The 23,735-nt window shown below is 39.0% G+C and overlaps 1 long non-coding RNA gene across 1 annotated transcript in view; it reads left to right on the plus strand.

Moving 5' to 3' along the window:
- The first annotated feature begins 402 nt into the window (after positions 1-402).
- Positions 403-23,735, plus strand: part of LOC129208562 (uncharacterized) — a 28,860-nt gene continuing 5,527 nt past the window's right edge. Inside the window, exons 1-8 of the long non-coding RNA XR_008577855.1 lie at positions 403-511; positions 2,914-3,036; positions 3,425-3,572; positions 10,523-10,696; positions 19,479-19,567; positions 21,534-21,751; positions 22,327-22,500; positions 22,983-23,130. This is a non-coding gene — a long non-coding RNA (uncharacterized LOC129208562). The remainder of the gene's footprint in view (positions 512-2,913; positions 3,037-3,424; positions 3,573-10,522; positions 10,697-19,478; positions 19,568-21,533; positions 21,752-22,326; positions 22,501-22,982; positions 23,131-23,735) is intronic.

Consider the following 23,735-nt stretch of genomic DNA (forward strand, 5'->3'; position numbering starts at 1 on the left):
GTTCCTGCAGGGTAGGCAGGTGCCCTTGAGGATGTACGGCTGGAAGATGCTCCATGTCCTCTGCTTGGTAACTTGTCTCCTTCCACTGCAAGAACCAGTTTTTCTGCAGGGTTTGGCATTACGGTGTAGAATGGAGTAAATTATAGAATCTTTAAGGTTGGAGAAGACCTCTAAGATCACCAAGTCCAACCATCAACCCACCACCACCATGCCTACTACACCATGTCCAGAAGTGCCACGTCTACGTGTTTTTTTGAACACTTCCAGGGATGGTGACTCCACCACCTCTCTGGTCAGCCTGTTCCAGTGCCTGACTACTCTTTCGGTGAAGAAATTTTTCCTAATATCCAATCTAAACCTCCCCTGATGCAACTTGAGACCATTTCCTCTTGTCCTTTTGCTAGTTACTTGGGGAGACCAAGAAATGAAAGCACCTGAAACGAAGAGCAAGCGAGGAGGGAGTGAATCCTGGGACACTAACCAAAGGATGGAAGTCAAGACTGTTCTAAAGGTATGAAATATTTCTGTGTTTGAATAACAGCAAAGAGGAGAGAAAACACAATTACCAGTGACAGAAGCTTGAAATATCCAGACTGGAAAACGATTCAGTGGGTAGGAAGCTTTGGTAACCACAGTAACAGTAGGCGACTTCAGCCTCTGAGTTATTCATCCTTGCAGCAGGAATTTAGTACGCCAGTGGTGGAATTTGTGCTAGTCCCTTGGAAAAGATAAAACAGACCCTAAGGAGGATAATGTGGAGGAGAAAGCTCTCTCGGAGTTTGAATTTTAATAGCAAAACTAAAGTTTGCACACAGCTTACTCTCTTGTATGAAACTGGTCGTAAGTCTGTCCAAGAAAGAGCTAAGAACAGAACCTCTTTGCTTGCATTTTGCAGTTTCACATTAGCTTAGTTCTGTGAAATGCAGATTTTCATGATACTATATTGGAAGCTGTGCTTACTTGGTTATCTGTATACTATGTACTTCCTTTTAAACAACATTTAGATTTCATAGTAATTCAAATTTTGACGTTAACCTTAATATCTGCAGTTACTACCTGCTCTTGCTACTTAAACAGTATTAACAACAGATCCGAGCAAATATCTGTCTGTATTGCTTTGACTTTTGTAATACCTGCAATGTACGTTATGGTTTTAAATCAGGTCTAAGAACCAAACTTTATGGTTGGTTGAGAGCTAGGTGTCTAAAGCTAAGAGGAGAATACTGTCTAACAGAAGTCATGGTAGTTATGTACAGGGAGGGCTTTCTAATGTCCTTATAACGCACTATCTTTTTACCTAACAGATGTCAGCTTCTTCCTAGGAGTCACCAAAGGTCTGGCCAAAACCCATGTGCCCTGGCTTTACCTGCCTATTTCTTCCTTGAACATCCTTTAGCAGAAAACCCTAAGCCCCTTGCAAATATTGACATTTATTGTATAGGTAGTGGTGTTCTGAGGCGTGGAGTAGTGATGTAGCCTGTCAAATCAAAGAGGCTGTCAGTGGCAAAACCCACAATATCTTGTTCCCTCTGTCTCCTGCCCTTCACAGAGAAAACACTAAGAATGCCTTTGGGAAACTTCAGGGTGAGGGAGGGAGAGAAAAAGTATGAAAAATAAAACTAATTTTTAGTTTTATTAGTTTAGGTTTTAATAAAACAAATATCCTTTTTTTTCCTCATACACAAAGTGAAGATCAGTTACCTCAAAATATTGAAACCGTAAATCTGAATTCAAAAGTTTGTTTAATTTTTTTTTTAAAAACTAGACAGCCTATTTCCCATAAAATTGCAGAGTATTGGTTTTGTCTCTAATAATAGAAAGAAGCAATCAGATTTTTCGATGGGAATGTGGAGGTGGAAAACCAGTATGCTTAGTGTCTTTCATAAGACGGTGTGTGCTGTAGGGTTAACATAAACAGTAAAATACAGAGTATCTGTAGCCATATGGGAGGGGGTGAACATGGTGGCTGGCTGGATTTTTTTTTTTTTCCCCCCAAAAACTGAATTTCATAGGATGACTACACTGGTAAATAAGTCTGCGGGAGCTGCTGGTGGGAGATGCATGTCAGGGTTTGATAGGAAGATGAATCGTACTATTTTGTGAATTTCTTTAAATGTCCCACTAAATCTGAGAGAGAGCAATTTGGCCCACGTATTAGCCCTAAACCATTTACTTTCGGATGCCCTTTCCGTTAGACAATGCTGATCGAAGAAATGAACTCACTTAATGATGCCAATTAAGCTTTTCCTTAATCTCTGATCATTAATGACTTTGTTCTCTATTAACTACCATATGCATTTGCAGGACTCCACAGATGAATATTTACTGTTGTTGGAGAAGGAGGTTTCAGTTTCTCCAGTAGCTGGCTTGCTTGATAAGGCCATGTTAAGATATATATTCCATAGTGAACTTTCACAGGAATTTCAAAATCTCTTTTAAGCCTACAAAGATGCTGAGCAAATTGTATTTTGGGAGCATTCTTGGTTTATTGTGAGACCCAAGTATGTTTGTGCTAGAGCAATAACTGGAGTGTTTGGGTATTATTAGTAATACAGACTTAGAAAAAAATATTTAAGAATTTACAATATCCTTCTGCTGTAATTAGTGCATATCTCTTAAATATTTCTTAAAATATTCTGTCTATAAATTTTCTTCCATAAACTACAGCTCCTTCAATGCAAGTGATAATAATGGTGGCCTATTTCTCGTCTTAACCCATTACAGGTCTGATATATGAATCATCACACATTCTTTGTGTAATTGCCATTTCTGTCTTATACTTCACATTTAGATGAAGTAATAAAAATTCTAGGCTTTATTTCAGCCAGGGTAAAACTTAAAAGAAGATTTCAGTGTAGCTTCTGAAGAAAAGAGAATAGCTTGAACTGAAGAGGTATTAATTTCTACTTTCAGTTTCCTCTGGCATTTATGGAAGCTGATAATTCTTAGAATTAATGTCCAAAAAGGGAATTACTAACACAAGGATAAAACATATCTTGTATCCCTTCTCACGGACGTGTACACACTCACCATAAGGTAGGTACATATACGTCCTTTACCTTGACAGGTATGTAAATTATATCCTGGTTTACTTCTGTTTATAAGTTGTCAAACATTTGGTCATTTTTGTGCTTTCTGATGGGTCTTTGACTTTTCGACTTATGAGAAGCAAAATGCTTGGCAGCCAACCATTTTGGTGGGTGGCCACATCTGCAAATGATACTAATTAATGAAGTTTCCTTGCCTTCTGCAAGGAAAGCCTAATTTATAGTTGCATTAAGATTCTAGCCCTCACTGAAGAAAGTACTATCTAGTGGGATTTCTTTCTCTAGGGAATACTGAAAAAAACCAAAACAAGGTAATATTTTTAATTTTTTCTAATGTAACTAAATTCATACCTAAATGGAGATGTTTCTGCTGAAAGGTATGCAAGTAAGAACACTCTATACACTGGGCTTCACTTCTGAAACTTAATTAGACTGCAGCATTAGCTTGAATGTCAAGCTTGACTGTGAGGAAGCCTACTAATGAATATGAAATCAAGCACAACTTTGGAATAAACTAAGAAAAAGGTAAGTTTTGTTTTTGACACCTTTGTTCTCATAAGTTGTTGGGTTTTTTATGATCACGAATATGTTCACGTGTGAAAAAAATAATTTCTGGCTAATGATCCGGAATGCATTCCCAGGCACATATGGGAAAGCACTAAGACTGCTGGACAATGACCTGGTTGCTTCCCGCGTGGGATGGCAGCGGTCCTCCTGGCCTTCTCCTTCATCTCAGAGTTCTTGCTGTGCCTCCCCTTCCGAAGCCCCACTCTCCCTCAGCAGAGGCCAGCCCAGCAGGGCTGGTGGGGCATCTCTGAAGACCTGCCAGCTGGGCTGGGTGCTGATGTGCTGAGGTTGGAGAGCCCCAGCGTGTATCTTGGGTCCCCTGAGCTCCCTGGGGCGTCCTCCCGTCTGTCCCTCGGTGTGTGGAGTGCAAGTAAACCCTCAACAATTTAAACTTCTTAAATACTCATAGGTAAGTAATGAAAATCCTCTTTAGACAATTAAAATGCTTAGCTGCTAGCTAAGCACTTGATTGTGGCCAGCCAGTGCTGGCAAAGATTACTGGTGACTTTTATTTTAAAATGAGAAATCTAATAACTGAGACTTCTTGCTAGGATGAGAAAAACATTTATTTGCCTTAATGTTGTATTGTACATATTTTTTCACTTTAATGATAAGGGTAGCCAAAAACCATGAAAAAAACTATAATTAGCTCCAGCTATATAAGTATAAATCCATATGGTAGTTAGCCTTTAGAAAAAGAGCCGTTTGTGTTAAATTCATTAAGACTTTCCCATTAAAACCCGAGCACCCTTGAAATAGTTCGACAGAGAGAAACTGCTGGAGCGTTTGCTTGGATTTGGCTTGGTGTGCTCCCAGCCTTTGTCTTCACTGCAGGCGTTGCTGCCAGTTATTTCACCCAGCCTAGCCACAGCCTTGGAGTCCAGAGTGATTTGATTAACAGATGATGGATTACGCTAACTTGAACTGTGGCTTGTGGTTGAAGTCCCACTGCATTATTACTTTGGTTCTCAGCAGAGTTCGAATATTGTGCCACAGCCCCTATTAGGCCGACTAGTTCAGATTGGAAGCATTTCTTAAAATTAAGTTAGAGATATCAGTGATTGGATGGGAGTCCGTTTATAGAAAATAAATACATGTATAGCTTTTGCTAATACTGCAATGAAAGAAGGCTGAATAAGGGTATGAGTAAGTCACTCAAATGTAAGCAGCTCATCAGAAATATTCACAAAATTGACAACAAATTCAGCTTATGAGGCCGGAGCGTTTTCATGCTGATGTGTCTGAGTAATCTTGAAACAAGCTGCTGCTCTTTTTTTTTTTTCTGTTTATAGTAGAAAAATCTCCCCCAAAATCTCCAAGTGCTTTTTTCCTCTCAAAGCACAGACACTGAAAAGAGTGATGGAGGAGGATGCTAAAATGTGAATAGAAGTTGTAATTATAGCAGCCCCTATTCCATTGAAGCAGAGTTCTCCATATTATCATGAATTTCTAAGCTCTCTTCAGATGCGGCAATACTGAATCTAATTTATTGTTAGTTTTGTTTTGAAGCAGTTTGGACCATAACTTAAATTATTTGATTAACTGAGTTACCTAGGTGCATGTTGAGTCCTGCACAGTTCAGGTCAGGAACTGCCTACTATTTTTATCCCTTTGTCTTCAGGAGATACTCAGCTCTTCTGCACTTTTTTTTTTTTTTAAATGTAAGTGTACAAAGAGTTTAAAAAAAAGAAGTTATAACATTGAAGAAATACTTATAATTGTGTTTTAGCAGTAGTTTCTGTCAACTTCTTGACTAATATTCTGTGCATCTCATATGGTTAATTTTTCTTAACATTGGCTAGTACACATTATTCTGCACTCTTTCCTGCAAAATTTAAATACATCCAGTGAGAGCTCATGATTTCTCCTCTGTTCATTATCACGCAGACTCAGCTTGATTGAGTCACAAGAGATGGGGAGGGTAGGCTAGAAAAGGAGTAATACACAAAAAAGAGATGATGGTATTGCCATGAATGCCTTAAAAATGCTTGTTGGAACACATAGAAATAAATTATGTTACAAAGAATATTGTGCTTCCCAACCCATGGATACTGCAATTAAGCTCCTACTTTGTTTCCAAATCTATTTATAGTTCCTGGATTATGTGAAGTCCTTATGAAATTGTTTAGTACCCATGGTTACCAAACACATTTCATAAACTAGCACAATTCTAGTGCTGTGATATATCAGCAATTTTTTGTAGTTTTCTGGTGCAAATCCTCACAGGTATAGATACTAAAATCCAAAAATATTTCCTGTGTTTGCACTAAGCTGTATTTAACCTTCCTGTTTCTGCATGGCTTTCCCGTCAGTATGGTATTGTGGCACTTTGGAAACAGAAATAGTCTTGGCCTGCATTGTATTCCAACAAAAATTGTCATGCTTTAGGACATACCATTTCCAAATAGATGAGAGAAAGCTGAAAAGCCTTTATGCCTAAATCTAAAATGGAAACTGCGCCTAAGCCACATAAAACTCCCTTTTTATTGTCCTTTTCTGTTGAAATGTAAGCAGACAGCAGCAACTGTTGCAGCTATAATAATTGTAGCGTCAGAGGTCCTGTGATATCTTCTTATCGTGGTAGGATTCACACTTTTTTAATGTTTTGTTCTTTTCATCTGACGATTCAGGAAATGTGTGAAATTGAGGTAGGGATGCTGTGTCTTATCAATTCTCTGTGATACAAAGATGGGAGTATTCAGCAAAGACTTTTACAGCTATGAATGATTCCCTGTGAAGGGAAGAAAACTGACGTAATTGGCGTAATACAGTGAAATTAAACCTATTATTTCTTGATCCTATTGTTTCTTTTTTCTCCTTTTTAATGCATTAAACCATTCTTTGTTTTTTTCTTTTGTCCCTTTCCTCTTTTGACACCTCTGTTTATATATATATATAATCTCACACACGCATGCAAAAATTGTGTGATGCTCATGTGAGTTATAACAGAAAACAATAATATTTACAAACTCTGTTAGTTTTATCTACTGCTTCCCGGTTTTCCTCTAACAATCCCTTCATATGCGGTACGTGTATAGCTAAGTAAATCAAGTAGCAAAAGCCAACGTGACACCCTACGTACGAGTAATTAGCAGGTACAGTGTGATTGCCATCCGAAGCGGGTAATGTTTCGGCACTAATGGGCCATTACAGTGAGCGGGCATTACAGTCTCAGCACTTCTTTTGTGTAATAATGTTGTCCTGTACGTTTTCTGCTTTTCTTGCTGACAATAGCTTGAAGTAAAATCTCCCTAAACCAGGTAATCCACCTGATCTTAATCTGCTCACTAAGGCAAAACAGTTGAGAAAAGGAAGTATTTGGAGTAACGTTAATATTTCAGAAGTATGTTTAAATCATCTAGGGCTTGTATTGTTTTCCACTCTAATCATGCTACTTGTTTTTAAACAAAACCTTACAGGAATCCATTCAATTCACAGGAGAGTGACAAAACTGTAATACATATATTCATTCCTCTGAACTGTTTATTATATTATTGCAATTCATCTCCCGCTTCAGATCTGTGTGTTATACAGTAAACACAGCAATTGGGAACGCATCTGAAATGCCTATTGCTCAAAATAGATTTTGGGGTGGGGTGGGGGGGAAGTAAATAGTTTGTATGGAGCTTTATTTGTAGAAAGCAGATTCTTGTTTCATTTCCTCATTCTCTCCTAAGCAGTACACAGGGACTGGTAGGTGCGGTGTTATTATTTATCAATGGATGAAAAATAACTTTCTGCTCACTTCTGCCGGCATTTATGCTGTCATTAGGGAGTGGGAGAGGGAGGTAAGCAGAACGAGGTTGATGGCCTGACAGGAGGCGGTAGCCGCCTCTGCCCCTGGCTGGGCTGCTTTCACCAGCTCAGCGTCTCCCCCGCCTCGCAGCGTGGGGCTGGGCCCCCTGCGAGTTGTTTTGCAAAGGCTGCGCAGAGCGGCTTCCGTCAGGAACGACTAAACCAACACCCTCCGTGTCTGTATAGGGTCGTTCGGGAAGAGAGACTGTTTGATTGTATACTGCAAACCACATCATATGTGGAAAAAAGAGAATTTTCCCTTCTCTTTTTGGCCTGGCTGTAAAGCTTAACAAACTTGGCATAGCTAGAGCACGGAAAGTGTGTCTGTGGGAGGAACGTATCGGATGTCTTGAGATACAAGATGCCAACAGCTATGAGCCTCACTCCTGGTTTTATACCTTCCTTGGGAACAGCACGTGAAAGCGGACCAAAGCTGTTAACGTAAGAGAGCGTGAAGTGCCTAAGCAGAGAGCGGGCAGCTGTTCAGAAAGCGAAATGCAGTGAAAATGGGTATGTCCAAAGGACTCTGTGATTGCACTGCATTCCTCACCCAGCCATGGAGGGCCTCTAATGTGGGAAATGAGCAGCTGCGTTTGACGAATTAGCACGCGGTGAGCCTGTCAGAGGCCGCGGCGAGGGGTGCCGTGCGCTGGCCGAGGCGGGAAGGACGGGCTCCCTCCTCCGCTTCCCCGGGGGCAACTGCGTGGTGCCTCCAGCCATGTCAGTGCAGCTGGGCGCCCAAATCACGGCTGACTCTGCCCCTGAGCAGGGCCAGCATGCCAACAGCCTCTGTGACAGCTGAGGCACAGCTCGGGAAACTGCTCTTTGCTACCTCCTAGCTAAGTCTTGTTTCTTCGTGAACTCCAAGTTATCCCAGACTGGAATGTGTTTGTGCAAATGCTTAAGATATGCAAATCCAAGACCATGCTAAGGTGGCAGTATTTGTGACCTGAGCCTCGGTATACTGTCGACAATCTGATCTCAGCATCTGTTGCGTGAGGCAATTGGTGCGTATAGGCTTTGTGTCTCGTGGTAGGCTGAGCAGAAAGATGAACACAGTGTGCAGATTAAGGTTAAGCCAAGAACAGCATTTCCGTGATAACTGCTGTCTGTCCAGAGCACGAGCTTGCAAATACGATGTGTCCCCCATTAATTGTTTACTCTTTTTTCCAGGTAACTTCATAAGTTCCATGTGGTTTTGTTTCTTTGCAATTCATGTGGAAAAGTATCTGTCATCACACTGTTGGCAGTCTCTGGACATTGTTCTTATTTAACGTCACTGTCATCTGGGCCACGTGAGATCCCTCCCATTATGGAGTTAGATGACTGAACTCTTTTAACATACGTTATTTGATTCGTCTATCTAGAATGTGGGATGAGTAATTTTAACTACATTGAGTGTGAATAAAGCTATACTTACAATCACAGAGCAGTAGAATTAACAGCAGGAAAAACAGATATTTGAGAAAATAGATAATTGGTTGGAAGAAAAGTGAATGATGCCTGCTTTGAATATGAGTTTTTGGATTTATAGTGATTTATGGTTTAAAATCCATGTGGTTTTGGTGTAACTTGCAAGTGAAAAAACTGGTAACTGATATTGAAGACCTGCTTGTGGACTTTGTTTGAGTTGTGCTATGAATAACAGCAGGAGAATCGCTATGTGCAGAAGTCATCACAGAAAACTTTTTATAACTGTAAGTTTTAATTGTAAGGGTTTCTTTAATATGTCACTTGCTCTTCTGTGAAATGTTGCTGTCCATGTCCAGATACTCATGAAGGCCAGTCCACTTTCAAAGTAAAGAATAGCTGAAAGAATTTACCAAAATTTTGAAACTGAACATGCTGGAGTCTCAGTCAACTTCTTCCTTTTGCCTTGTCACAAGCAGTGAGATAATGGGCATTGATATCTGTGATTTGAACTGAACGTTTTTGCTTCAGATTTTGGCGTTTTATGAAAGGAAGAATACCTGCCTTACTGTCATCCTCACAATTCTTAAAGTCATTCCTGAGATACTTGTGCTCAGATGCAATTTCTACAGTGGTAACAAGTTTTGTGAATTACTTGCAAACCTATCTAAAGCTCTTGAATCTTTTTTTTTTTTTTTTTTAATGCTCTGTAGAGATCATTCTCCCTCTCTCCTTCCCTCTCCCTCTCTCTCCTTTCCCCCCTCCCCCCCCCCCCCATCTTCTAAAGGTAAGTTCATTTTAAAGTCAAGTTTTCCCAGCTACATGTTGGTGAGGATGAATCCTAAAACACTAACTAGTTCAAACCCGCTCTCTACATTTTTACTGGGCTCACTGCAAAGCCTGTATACAACAAAGGAGCCTGCATCAGCTATAACAGGATTCAGGTTCAGTAAGCGCATGGTACTTTCTGGCAAAATGCTGTTTCTCCCTTCTCCTTTTTTCTCACTGTTCAGTCTCTGCATTTATTTTATTTTTTGATTTTTTTTTAAAGTATGAATGCTCTTTGCTTCGCTTTTTCCCTCATTTTATTTTCTCCTGAGTGGGATTTGATCCCAGTAGAGCTGGGGTTTAAGCTGATCTTTAAGAAGCAGAATTTGACTGGATTATGCATTAACTACAGTAAGTACAGTCATCTCTTATTAAATATTCCCATCTTTAAAGTGAAAATCTTAATTTTTACTTAGAAGATGCTACTAACACTTCTGTAACTTCATTGTTTAATAAGAAAAAAAGATGAAAAAACCCTAGAAACTTTTTAAAAATTGTATAGATCTAAGCAGTTTCATACTGTAAATCATCCTGCATAATACTACAATTTCACACTATAAGTCTGTAAATCATAAATTATAAATTTAGTCCGTAGCTACATGACTGTATGCAGTGATCACATTTTTCTAAGTTTTTTCCTGTAATAATTTAAATCTCCTTTTAGGACTTCTCCTATTGGTACTACAGATTGTGTAAAAGGCACTCTTCTTTCTGGTTTGAAACACCGTGGTGCCACAGCCCAGTGGTCAAAAGCAGAGCTGCACAAGTGGGCTGTGCTAACAGAGGGTGCATATGATGGTCTGTGGGTGATGATAATGGCTCGATCCACTGTCCTTGCAGGATGCGCTTAGTTATGTAATTTTTGCCTTTTACAGGATTTTCAGTTACGGGATTACGTATGCCATTCCACTGGAAGTGTTAAGCGTTGATCAAGCCAATGAAGTCTTGCAACCTGTACGTGTGGTGGAGCATGATCTTGGATATTGTCAGCAAAAGATGTGAGCTCCTCCCAAAAAAAGTAATTTGCTTTCCAGCCATGAAAATGCAAGGTTGGTAATAGAAGAGGGGGACTATAAAAAAAAAAAAAAAAATCACCAAGAATGCAGGTGCATTGCAATAAAACCTGAGCAAACAGACAGGATTTTATTTCAGTTCTGATTCTAATGCCATTGTTCATTTGATCTGGCAGAATATACTCGAGACAGATTTTTTTTTAGTTCTATTACTGATTTTTAACCACTTTTAATCAAGATTAGATTGGATCATCACTGATTGTAAATAAATCTTCACATTCACTGTCCCAGTGAATACAGTGAAGATACCAAAACTTCTATGGGCTAGAATTAATACTAGGGGGAGTTGTGTAAATTAATGGTAATGGCTTAGCGCTAAGAATAATTAAACAGTAAGAAATTTTCCTATTCCTATATATGTGTATTTTATGAAATCACTAGGTGAAATCAAGCTTGCTCTGAAATCAGTAGGAGGTTTGCTTTTGACGTTAATGGCAGTGGATTTCACCCATTGTATTCTACAGCTTTTGAAATCAAACCAGAAAACAAAGACCAAAAATTTGTTCTTATTTTTTATTACAACTATCCCACAGAAATTGCGGACTGGCTTTATATTCCTGCATGTATCTCTTTGAAGGATGGTGGATGTATCTGCTGAGGCAGGTACACTGCAGTTTTTTGCATCAGTTTTAAGTGCTCTCTGTGAATAGTGGGTTCATTTTCCTTTTCTCTGGGGGTTCAACACGCCATTTATTAGACAAGTGTGATCCTTATCTCCTCTTGGCAGAAGACATCATATTTCTATCGCTCACGTAAGACTAACTGTAACAACCTCCAGCATGCTACTGAGACAGTGTCCTCTATTTACAGTTTTTAAATGAGCTGACTTGAATGTTTTTTTAATTTATTGTTGTGTTGTCAGCAGGTTAATTATCCCCTTCTCATTGTTGTCCACACCACTGCTGTCATTTATTTTAAACAGTTGAGGTCATTCTGCTATTTACACAAAGATTCTGAAGAAATCATTTTGCAGTATAAGCAGAGCTTCAAAAGCATTTAATCCTTCTTTTTGCAGTAGTTTTATGTATCTGTTTAATTTTATAATTCATGTCATCACTTTTGCAAGAGGTTAGTTGCTATTCTGAGGGAGTACTTTATTGCACTGTCTTGTCATCGTAAGTCTACATGCTGTCAGATGCTAATCTTCCTGTCCTGAAAGCTTCCCACCATCTGAGATATTAACTGTGTGTTTTACATCCCAATTACCTTTACATTAGCTATAGTCTATGTATTGTTAAAGATCTGGAAAGATATTTGTCTGGCATCTCTTGAGCCTGCAGGAAAAACTATGCCAGAGGGGAAAGTATTTCAGTGAGAATGAGTACACATTTCTTCTTAAATCAAATTTTTAGTAATTTGTCGTTAGCTGTCTCAGCACATGCAAAAAACTTTTTCCTGACAGGAAGTCTCCTTAAAGAAGGCTTCCTCACTTTTCTGCAGCCTCCGTTCTTGTTCGACTCTGGCTGTGTCTTCCGTATTACACTGCCAAAGTGTTTGATAGCAGAAAGAATTTTATTCCAATGTTGTATCTATTTTTGGCATAAAGCATTCTTTAAGTGGCATCATCTAACCATTACAGGAAGCAGGTGTTTTCTCTGCTACTATACATGTGAGGTAATATAATATCAAGTGCACTGAGATTTACCTAGGATAGAAACACAGACTGATGTTAGGGGAGACTTTGCCTATCAGATGTAGGATGCGCACCTGGTTGGTGGTGATTTCATAGCTCCGCTCTCAGAAGACTGAGCAGTCAGTCTCCTGACCTGAGACAGATCGTTACAGCACCTTTTATAAGACCCGTCTTTTTGGTTCCTAGACTTCGGTTGTTAATTCTGTCCCTCTAATTTCCTGGCGAGTGAAGAGGAAGGTGCAAACCTTACTTTTGTCTCTCAGTCAAGAGGTGCCCTCCCACATAAATATAATTATTATGGGAAATTCCAGTATATACTCAATCAATACCAATCTAATTTTAACCTACTGTGTTTTTTTAATTTGGCATGCCACAGCCAGGGGTGTTTCTTAAGCAAAGACTGAAAGGAATTTAATCTCATTTTAAGTTGCAGCTCCACACAGTTTAAAAGTCTATAGCAGTTCCTCATATTTCTCTCCCCAGCCAGGGTTTAATCAGTATTTCATTCTAAAATGAAATTGAAAATAATTCTGAAATATGACTTGGGATACAGTTTACAGGGGTGTATGTATGCATGTGCTTGTGTGTGTCTATGTATGTGTACATATACTTTATACATATGTATAAAATAATGGTTGGTAGAATGTTCATCTTTTGTTTGTTTGGAAAGACTTTTTTTCCTCTTGCACGAAATTATTTTTCTCTGTATCGATCTTTGGATTCTTGGAATTTTACTACCATAAACCTAAACACTTTCCACAGCTATTTTTCCAAGGGCTTTTACTCGTACACTCAACGACTAGTCTCACACAGAATTAGATCCTTTTTTCTCTTGATTTGTTCTACAGAACGATTCTAAACCGCTGATTTTGTAAAATGGCAATCGATTCCAGAGGAAGAGAGTAATGTTGCAAATACAGAATTACAACTTCGCGCCTGGCTTAGGCAGTAGAAGAAATTGGATTCAAGGGGTCTGTCTATGTATTTTCACACGTGTACAAATATCTAACATTGAACAAAGAAAAAGCGAAGGAGAGGACAGTCCGAGTTAATTTCTTTTCCTGTAAATGTCTCTTCTTTTTGAAGCTTGTTGCAGTGAGAAGGCTCCACTTTGATTATAGTCAGCTATAATATAGTTTCTAATGAGCCTGAAAGGCATAAAGCATCCCGACACACAGGCTGCCCACAGGAAGCAAAGCAAGTGTCAAACTGAGGTTCCTCTTTAAGAGTTAAGGAGATTATATGCTGCTGTAGAAGCCCACTGTGCAATTACTTCACTTTCATAGTCACAGATTGCTACTGAAATCCTTCTATCTGATAGTATTTGATGAAGCATTTAACACTTTAAATCACAGTGGACTAATACAGTTCGGAATGAATCTTGAATATTTTAACCGGATGAAATGCGTCTGAGAATTTTTTGTTTCAATTTGCCATGCTTTTTCACTTTAAGAAAATCTCAAGCACTTGAAAAATATAGCATTGAAAATTCCATTTGCTGCTAGAGATGCTATAGAGTAATTTTTTTTAAAAAAAATACTTTCCTTGGTGGCGTTGGCCATTCCTTTCCCATCATGAAGTATGTATTAGCTCCTTGAGGTAGCTGAGCAGTCCCATTGTCCTGAGCACCGAAAAGCACAAAATTGCTGGCAATCACTTTGCCATTGTATTTGGAGATTAAAGGACAGGACCTAAGAAATGAGGCAGACCTTGAGTCAGAAGATGACGTAGCATCAGATACTGCAGCTAAACAGTACGTCTAGCACAGATAAGCTATGAATGAATTCTTGGCCAGTCATCCCTTTGCTAACCTGTTTGCCAAGGTAAGGTCTTGATTTATCTTTTTATTTTCTTAAATTATTTTTTAAATTCAGTTTAATTAAGATTTGCTATGGTCTTGTATGCTTCCAGGAATGCATAAAGAGCATACCGCACATTAGAAAACTCTACCTGGACACCGACTTCTGTGGTTGTTCTCTTTATTCCCATCCTGCCACCTGAACGACCTGATCATGGCAGCACATATTTTTATCAATTTATCCATTTTCTAATGTGAAAAGCAGTGTATAAGGATTTATGTGAAGGTCTTGAGATGACTCAACTATTGGCTTGCATCTCTGCAGCAGAAGGCTGTGGTTTTCATTTCCACCTCATGTACTAGGCTCATACCCAATGCTTGGCACTGTATTTCAGTGACAGGGGGTGTTTCATTGTGGAAGATGTCATCCTGAAGATGACGTTATGAACTCAGCTCTATTGTTTCTCCATCTGGAAATGGAAGACTCCAAGGAATACTTCAGAAAGAGCAGGAGTTTAGCTTAGGGCCCTGCCAAACGTTCCTAAAATCATTGCCGTGGCCATGGGTGCATGAGATGTTCGGTACATGACAACCGTGTTTCTGCCTGAAGAGTTTTTGCAGCATCGCTGTCTACATCATTTTCATCAGTGTACTGCATCTGCTGTGCCATTTGTATAACACTCAGATTTCTATTAGCAGAGCAGAAATTTGTCTTCTGTGCAAGTGACGGCAATTGTAACAAGTCAGCTTTACTGCTGCCTCTTCTTCCTACCTCTGGAGAGGCGTATTCTTCCTGTTGCTGCAGCTGCAGTGTGAAAGGCAGTTGTAGAAGTCAGTGTGTGGCACCACTGGAGCATTTAAATGCATTTGCGAAGGGAAATGCTCTAGCTGATTGCATATTTTTCAGTAATACGGAGACAGAAGTTCTTTAATTATGGTGCGTGGTGGAGGTGGTCGCAAAGGTCACAATATTGACAGTTTATAAATGTCTTTAGTAAAGGAGATGGAAAATGGAAGATTTTTATTTTATTAGGAGATTTTGCTTTTAATTTGCACTTTAAAAAAAAATCTTTATCTTCCTGAAGTCGACATAATGGATGTCATCTGTGTCTGTCCATCTAACTCTTTGTCACACCAGCTTTTCCGTACTTCTCTGTAATCTTATTACAGCTTTCTGCTCTTGTTTCCATCCTCTCCTCTTCAGAGGGAGGGAGGAAGGAAGGAAGGAAGAAAGAAATCAATCTGTCTTTCAAGTCTTTCCTCCCTGTTTGCTTCTTTTTCCTCTGGTTTGAGAAACATGGAAAAAATGCTTGACCCTACCTATGAAAACTGTGATGCCCAACGACCAGACTTCAGCCCTGTGTTTTCATGCTCTTCGATAGGGAACATGATGATGAATCTGCACAGATGTAGTCATAGCCCATTAATGAGCTTGTTCTCACCAAGTGAATAGATAGTAGATTTCAGATGGATTTGGGTTAGGCATATGCAAAGGAAAAGCTTCTGTTCTGTTCTCTTTAGGCTGGGCCATTGATATTATTCTGTGCAATATTTAGTGCAGTAGGTTTTCATGCTTTGAGATCAGAACTTACTCCCCTTAATCTTCAGATTGTTACCTGATCATTCCAAGATAATCTTTTGCCAAAGGCTTTCTATCTATCTACTTTCTGATAGTCTAAATGCTATTAAGACACGTTATTGCAAACTTTTTCCCTAGATGGCTGTAGGACCTAAAAAACCATCAAGTTTGCAATTTCTTGCAAGTTGTGAAAGAACAAGCCCATTTATGTTTTGATTGGTTTGGGTTTTTTGGTGTTTTGTTTGTTGGTTTCCTTTAGAAGTCTGCCTTGGAACTATAGAAAATCAAAGCTGTAATTATATGTGAAGTCTTTCATCATGCATCAACATGACGTGCTCGGACAATATTCAGAGTGCCATTTGGATGCTGATAGTGTAAAAACAAAAAAACACCCCAAGCCACCAAAGCCCCAAACTCAAATCCATAAAGCCCACAGATGAGAAAGGATTCTCTCTGTGCTTTAAATAATCTAGGGTAGTGTGACTTCTTTTCAAAAGTGATTTAAGCGCTCGGCCTATAAGCCTTTCTTTAAGTCCAAATCTATCTTTCCTAAGACACAATTGAACGTGTTATGTAAAAGCAATAGGACTCTGTATCATTGTTCCATCGGTACTTTCCGAGACTGCTTTTATCCTGTAAGTATTCTTACTAGACTGTTTCTACTTTTAATTTATATCTAATAGGTAAATATCTAAAGTTTGCATCAATGAGTTCCTGTAAACTAGTCTTTCTTGTAATTTGTTAATATCTTTGCCTTCAGTGACTATGGAAATACCTATCAAGTCACTATTTTTCTGGTGGCATGACAGATTCTTCCATTTACACTTGGAAGCATATGGGCATGGACAGCTGAGAAAATACTAAGAGGAAAATGAGATTTCAGGAAGCTCTTAGGTTAAAACACTGGTTGTCATCTGGTGTGATGAGTAACTAGAGTTTAAACCAAAAGTGTGTGCTTTTCTGTAACATATATCCATATATATTTCAAAGTACAGATATTTTGTCAATGTGTTCTCAGTCTTTTACTATTCAGTGTTATAGGGTCAGAATTATTATGGGCAGCATGAAGTATTACAGACAGCACAAATTATTAATAAATGGAAAGTTAGTCTTATTCCAGCATGTTTAGAAATGTAAGAAAATAACCAGAAATGATGATCGAGAATACTTGGACAAACCTGAGTTTAAATAGCTTAAACAGCTTTGCTGGCGTACAGGATTCCAAGTCTGTTCTGGGTTTATGATCCCATTGGACTGAGGCACTGGAGAGCGCTGTCTGACCCTTCCTGCAGCTAGAGTTTTGCTGCTCCTGGAAGTCAAATATGATCGTTGGTTCTGTTCAGAAACATGTATAGGGACCACATTGGCATTGAGTAATGAAAACTTGGAGTGCAAGGGTCAGGCTGCTGGATACTGTCATGGATTTATACCGCAGCAAATGCAAATATTCTCAGCAAAGTATGGCGTACTTTTAGTATCTACCTATACAGAAACACAGAGGTTTAATGCTTTCCTGGGACTTACCTGTACCCACAGCTGAGCAGTGTGCCAAACTTCAGTTACTCTCTAGGTTTCATAAAAAGTCAATTAAAAATTATTTTCTTGGTAAATTAGATACTAGACAAAGTTACAGTCAGTAGTGACACCTCATTATGCTACAAATATTCTGTGACTGGGTTGGTTAGGGCTTTTTGGGCCGTGGTACCTTTGCGTATCACAATGAGCGGTGCCAGTGACCGGGACTAGGGGCAGCACTGTGAAGTACCAACCTTGCTGATATCAGTGGAAAACTTGCCTGCTCCTCCCTTCACTACAAGTCTAATTTTAAAGAGCAATTAAAAATGCACTTTAAAGGTGTGATGGCCTGTTATCCCTAGGCAGGGGATACCAGGGTCATACCAAGGATACCGTCATGTTCCAAACCCCTAGTATTCACAAGCTCCTGGTAGTCACTTTGGAGAGCTGAATCTTTCTCTGTGTCTGAGCTCAGAAATAACTCTTGGTGGAAGTTTGTGGAAAATCAGTTCTGGCAACTGAGGAAAAAAAAAAAAATGTTGGTTAGTATCATGAAGAACATTTTGCATCTTTACAGGTAGTATAAATGTTCAAGTAATACCATTTTTGTCACTGCAATTCTCATGACACAAAACTCAGTTGAAAACCCTAAATTAAATTTGTCTTACAGTCCACAGAAATAAGAGAGCAGGCATCTTCAAGAGAGTCTCGTGTGTGAGCAAAGTTGTATATTAAAAATATGCCACTGTTAGGGAATTTAAGTAGTTCTCTTCTTTAAGAAAAATATGGCAGTTATATGGTCTGCCAAACTTTCAGTGGGTTAAACCACAGATGTCTACAGAGATCTGGAAAGAAGCCACTTTGGAACACGATTTTTATCAACAGGGATTAGAAGGAAAGATCAAAACAAATTTGAAGTTTTAATAAACAAACAAGTTTCCATCTTCATTGCTTACCTTACTGTTTCCCTCTGTTGTGTTACGCAGGTACTACTAGACTGCAGGTAGCAGATGGGATTCTTGTTCTTCATTAGACTTTAATATCACTTCATATATATTTAAAATTTATAACAGGTCTCATGAATTCAAATGAGATGTTACAGTCCACAGATACAACCGCAATAACAGTTATACAGCTTTTAGAAAATAGCCAACCCCAGGTGTTGACTCATGAATATTTATATACAGCAGTCATCATGGAAGCAAAATACAATTTGGATCTGATCCTATTCCAAATAAAATGGAGAAAACCCACTCAGTGGTAGAAACAATCCTTTAAAAGACATCTGAGAAAAAATAATTCTTCCCCATCCCCATGTGTTTCCTGAAAAAAATGGGATGGGGAAGACGGATCAGAAAGTGAAAACATGACGCAGGTTTGGGGTTTTTTTAAATTATTGAGAGGGTGCATATTTTTCCTAAATTTGGAACATATTCTTATCTTAAGATATGTAAACAAACTCTTTTTTACATACAAAATTTTTGAGTTGGGTCACAATGTTTGAACTTAAGCGAATATTCTTTGCATGCTAAATTTAATGAATTAAAGTAATTTTTATGATGCCTGTGGAAGTAAAAGCATACTTTTTTTTTAAGTCAGTAAAGATTTTATTTTAGTTTTCAGTAACTGGAATGTAGCCAAATGGATTTTTCTCACTTTAAAAACCACTCATTCCATCCTGGAAAGTTTCAATTCCAAAATATGATTTTTTTTTTTTTTTAATGTTCTAGGGAAGAAAAAAAAAGAGTCTGTAATTGAAATGAGATAAAAATAAATTCCTGGTATAAGCTGTAGGCCAGATTCTGATTTTATTTACACCCTTGTAGATGCTAGGATATTTCCATAAAGTAACATTGTTAGAGATTTCTCTCGTGGCACTGAGATCAGTGTCATGCACATGAATGTCTGACAGAGCAGAGGTGGGATTTAGGAATTTTTATCCATTGAGAAAGCCAGGCAGTTCGACAGATCAGGAAAATAGGACCAAACCCAGACTTTATATGGAACTTACATTTTCAGTCTTTCCACATTTCTACATTTTTCTCCTGAAAACAAAACTCCATGAACCAAGGAGACAGTAAAAAGTGTAGGAGAAAATGCTTGTGACAATAAAAATGCGTGAAACTACATAAAAATAAACGAGGTACATATTACATCAATTTAGAATGTAAACAAAAGCTTGCAAAATATAATTAATTGTTCAGAAAGACCCAAATCTGTTCTTTTTTTCTAGTGACCATGGATGTTGGGTAAAGTCGTGCAGAACTGGTGACTGCGTTCTACTCCTTTTCCTAGCAGTCCATCATTTTCCTGTGTTGGCGGGTAAGACATTAAAGTACTGAAGACCTAATGATCAGCTCAGTCTGGGAAGTCTCTCTCTGTCTTCAGAGTAAAAGAACTCTGCTGAGTCGCAGAAGACAGTATACAGGCGCAGTAGCCAGCAAAATCAGAAAGAAGTGACTTCTCATGCGTTTATTTCAATACGACAGTTCTCTAGCAATGGAGAAGAAAAGAGTTGATTTCCTGAGGTGATATTGCTATTACGCAGAGGACCAGAGCTATGCACTAAGAACTTTGTATGTGTTCAGTTGTCTTTGAACTTTCTAACTTGTGTCAACTTTCGAAACCAACTGAAGTTTCAGGAGTGATGTTACTTGCGTAAAACACATAAATGTAGGAAAAATTTGCAAATATGGCAAAAGCGATACTTCAGCTCACTGTGACTTGTTTTGAGCGCTTATTATATGGGAGTTTTTGAATACCCATTATGTATTTACCATAAAGACTTTGAATCCCAGAAGATTTACAGAAAGCAATTAGGGATGTTATTTCATTAAAGCATTTCACACTTAATTAGGTAACAGAAACAATATCTGAATTTGGTGTTTAAATTTTAAGCTGGGTATAGTCAGAGTAAAAAACTAATACTTTGATGGAAAAAGAACTAGCTTGGGAATTATTTGTAATGTGCAGTAGAGCCAAGAAATAATTGTTAAAGTTCTGCTTTAAAGGCAATACAAGAGGACATAAGTGAAAATTCTTTCCTATGCATGATCAGAGAAGAACATTAAGTAGACTGCCCATGTGACTATCATGGAGGCAATTTTGCATTTTCTCTCATTTATTTTTGTGAAATATATTTTTAATAAAACATGCAGATCTCTTTGAGGAGCATAGTGCTCCATGGGTAGAGGGCAATGTCCAGGTGGCACATGACTTTATTTAGTGCAACTTTGTAAGGAAGGGCAACCAGTTTTTCTCATGCAGTCTCAAGACTGATAATCAGGTACAGGCAAGCTGGGATTGATTCCACATCTAAGAAGGGATTCATGCTAGTGGGAGTAAGTGGCACAGAGGAGTTAGATGGCTGTTTGCAACCTAAGATCTTGACGGAGCCTCATCTGTCTTTGGATATCAGGGTAAAAGCAGGCAGTGGCAAACACCACAGGGTGTCTTTGCATCACCAGGGAATGTATTTTGTATTTGCTCAGTAACTGCTAACAGAAGTCTGCAATATCTAGAGAAACAGCTTAGTGCATATTAATTTCTTGGGATTGCCCAAAACAAAGCAGAAAGTACAATCAGTTTTCTGTGGACTCAAACAATTAAGGCAAATCTAAATAAGTTAAAAACATCTATCTGTACTTATGCAGAAAAGGAATTAGGACTTAGATGTAATAACATAACCTTGCTCAGCTAAGTATGTGAGGCAATGTTTGGAGCTCTGTGCTGCATAACGATTAGAATTCATACGCAAGCATTGCTTAGACAGGAAAAACATTTTAATTCATATCTTCTAATTAATTATCAACCATCTATGACATAAAGACACCATAAGAGAAGGAAAGGGTACGAGTTGTCAGTTGACGTCAGTCGTCACTCACTTTGTTGCCATAAAGAACATCTTTAGTTACAGTTTCATGAATCGGCATTGCTGAGGTTGATAATTTACTGTACACAAGAGCAATAGGCTTATGTGGAACCTAGTGAAATTTGGATCTTAAAAAGAAATGGGGTAACTGAATGTGTGCCATGTTTGGATTAGCGATTCAGATGTAAGACAGCCCTCCAGAGAGACCATCATGTTCTGTGAGAAAATCTAATTGAAACGTACCAGCAGTACATTTCAGCAAAAGAGTGGCGCTGGAACCTGATGTGTTCTCTAGCCACAGAGCAGAGATACACAAGTGAAGAAAAGCCTAGCCCTGTCCCCAGCAATGTGCTTTACTTCTGATGCAGAAGGGCCACAAGTGGATCTGGAATATTTTTTTTTTTTTTTTTTTTGCAGCAGTATAACTGCATTTGAGGAAACATTGGTGTAGGCAGGATGGCTGTGTGGGTGTTTCATGGCTTTAGTCTATGTTGGCAAGGTTGGAAAGCACTGCATGATTTGGAGCTGAGAACTAAAAGTATTAGCAAGCTGAGGGAGGAATCCCGATTCCTTCTGACTCCATTACTGAACCTGGCAGCATCTAAGATGCCGTCAGGGATGACATTCTATATGATGTGAATATACCATTCGTCACAGGGAAGCAGATTGCATGTAGACAATTAAGCCATTGTCAGACCAGTTGCTGCTGGCCTAGACTAGCGTGAAACGCTGGCTTCCCCTGCTACTTATGCCGCAGCCCACCAGCTTTTCCAGACTGGGGTTTAAATCGGCATCGCTGCCCGGTAAAGCGTTCACACAGCAATAACGGCATCCTGTTCAGCCTCCCTTCCCCTCTCCCTTATATCCTGCAAAACCCAAATAAGGTGGCAGTTTTCTGCCCCAAGGAATAATTGCTTTTGGCCAAGGCGATTGCAGGTGATGGTGAAGCCGGCCCCGAGGAAGCGCTGCGGTCGCTCGGAGCGGGGCAGCCCGGGGCAGCCCGGGCACCAGCACTGCTGCGCGGCCGGCCGACTGCTGGGTCTGGCGCTCCCTCTCCTGGCTGAAATGCTCTGAACCTGCTGCAGGAGAACTGCAAACTGCAGTCGTTTCGCCCGGGTTCCCAATGTACCAGGGAAATCTGAACATTTGGTTTCGGTACAGCTTATTCTCCCTTAATGAACAACACGTTTATTTTCGTCTTCTCTCCCAGCTGGTTTTCTCCTGGTCCTGCCTGATAGCAGCAGCAGGAAGTGTGAAGAAAATCAAAACAGTGCTTTGCAAGGCTTAAATGTAGTAATTCACCTTTATCTTATGTGCTGAATAAACATTCTGAAGAGCTTAATAACTGCCTGGTCACCTTCAGGGAGATGCTTCAGCCCAACAGGTTAGCAGAACTTTCCTTGTCCTCTTCATCTTCTACCACCGAAGATTCCTACTTTAGGAGTGGATTTCTGCATTGATCTGTTTTGATCACACCTGTGTTAATCGGTTCTTCCAGCACCTTAGCAGGCATACAGCCTTTAGAAGCTATTTCAAACCGTTAGCATGTTGGATTGTGGAAACACATAAAAAGTGCAGTGGATTCAAGAGCATTGCAATAAGCGTGGTAGACAAGTTTGTTGTCAAAACTTTCATCTGAATAAGTACTTTGTTACTTTGTACGTTGTTTAAATGTATATTTAAATTCAAAGGGTGATTAGATGCTTTGGGGAAAAACCCAAACACCTCATAAACCAGCATGTTGGAAATTCATATTCATTTAGTATGCATTCTTGTCTATACTTTTGCTCCTCAAGTGTATATGAGATAAGTTGATTTAAAGGGGAAAAAGTGACAGATACATAATTCTTGTGCTTAACGTTAAAGGCCAGACTGAAGAAGCAGCACGTAGAAGGCATGCCAGGAGAGCATGGCAGCCTGCACAACCCTATGGGAAGGTAGAGGGAGGAAAATTACAGAATAATGTAGATAATACCCCAAGAGAGTACATGTGAAGAAACTGTGGAAAATAAAGGTGAGTCAAAGAAAAACATACACAAAAAATGTTTAGGTCTTGTAAATTTACTGTCAGCAACTGATGTTTACATTACTTGACATGTAGAAATGATAAATTTTCCTTATTTGTCTGACCATTTGTCCATTTTATATCCCAGCATGTTTTCATGTGAACTTTAGATACTACTGGTAAACAAAAGAAGAGTATCAATAGAACAACTTATATTTGCTTTACAGATTTAATTTTCTCCCTCTGTTTTTACAATGACTTGGACCTGGTACTTTAAATATGCTTGGCCCCAAAGTACAAGACAATTTATTTTTATGTCAAGATAGAGAGGGATTTAGATATGAAGTAATACGTTCTTGTGCTTTACAGTTAATATCAGTTTCCTGCTTTTTCTTGCTATCTTGATATCTATTCTGCTTATGATCACCTCTGCGTGCCAGTTAGAAAATACAGAAGCACCGTAAAGACAAGTTTTAAAGAATAGTATATTAGAGAAAGAGAAAGCCACAAAACCACTGCCAGGTTCTGAATGTCTCCCTCTAAAGCTGTTCTATGGTTCTGATTAAATTATTTGAGCTGATTCTAGGTCAGCAGATGAGAGATGCATTCTCTCG

This window comes from Grus americana, chromosome 7 (genome assembly GCF_028858705.1).
Source record: "Grus americana isolate bGruAme1 chromosome 7, bGruAme1.mat, whole genome shotgun sequence".
Lineage (NCBI taxonomy): Eukaryota > Metazoa > Chordata > Aves > Gruiformes > Gruidae > Grus > Grus americana.